Genomic DNA, 1,197 nt, shown 5'->3' on the forward strand with positions numbered 1-1,197 from the left:
ATATACGCCACCACCGCTTAACAACCGGTGTTGGTGAGTTTACATCCTAGTAAATTAGCGGTTCGGCGAAGAGATAGATAAAATAAGAACCAGGCTATAAAACACAGGAGTCGAGTCATTCGATTAAAATCCTTCAAGGCGGTGCCCCAGCATGGCCGCAGTCTAATGACTGAAACAAGTAAAAAGCAAAAGATAAAAGATATATGGCTTTTACCGTTGTGAATCTTCGTTGATTCAAGCTACTTTCTCACTACTGTTAATGACGTTGTTTAACGCATGGACATCACAACATCACACTGTCCTACATGCTCGCACCATTTTCGAAATTAAAATAAAATTGATAAATAGTTATATGCGATAGCTGTTTTGTACCACAGTCGTTCGTTAAAGCTTTTGTAGTCGGCATGAACTTCACAGCATCACATTTTTGTTGAGTAAAATACACGAGACTTTGTACGTCCACATCCAACATAACAATGAAACAAATGTTGTTGACATCGCTGCTGCTACTGCTGCTGCTGCTAATATCACTGCTGCTACTGTTGCTGCTGTTATTAACAGTTCCGTCATCGCTTCTACTGCTGCTGCTGCTGCAACTGTTCATGCTGTTGCTGCTGCTGCTGAAGAGGTTGTTGCTGTACGCTCCCATTACTTGTACCGCTGGTAATGGAGATGATTATTAAAACGGTTATCGATAATGGCCACGGTGGTGGTGGCAGTGTTGGTGGTGGTGGCGTGATGACGACGATGATGATGCCGCCGCCGATATTGATGACGACGATGACGACGAAGACAATGACGATGATGATGATGATGGTGGTGGTGGTGGTGGTGGTGGTGATAAATAAGTACCCAGTACAACTGCTGCACTCTCAGTAACCATTCTTCCCTTTGTCATTCTCGTCGTCGTCGCCATAGTCACAGATATTATTGTTTGGTGGCAGATCGTTTCTGTTGGTTTGCTGTTGGCTCTAATCGAGGAGAACTATAATGAAAGGCGTTCCATCGGTGGCCGTTCCATTTGTTTTGTAAAGGTGGTGAGGCTACAGTTTCCATTATATACTTCTTGCGTTGATATAGTTAGGGATATTTAACTGTGGTTTCTAGCAAGTTGAGCGGCCATCTACAGGCTACCTGAGTTCCTTTACCAATCATGTTAGCCTTATATGGCATTCTAATTATATAATTAATGTGTGT

Source organism: Octopus bimaculoides, chromosome 2 (genome assembly GCF_001194135.2).
Source record: "Octopus bimaculoides isolate UCB-OBI-ISO-001 chromosome 2, ASM119413v2, whole genome shotgun sequence".
In the NCBI taxonomy this organism is placed as follows: domain Eukaryota; kingdom Metazoa; phylum Mollusca; class Cephalopoda; order Octopoda; family Octopodidae; genus Octopus; species Octopus bimaculoides.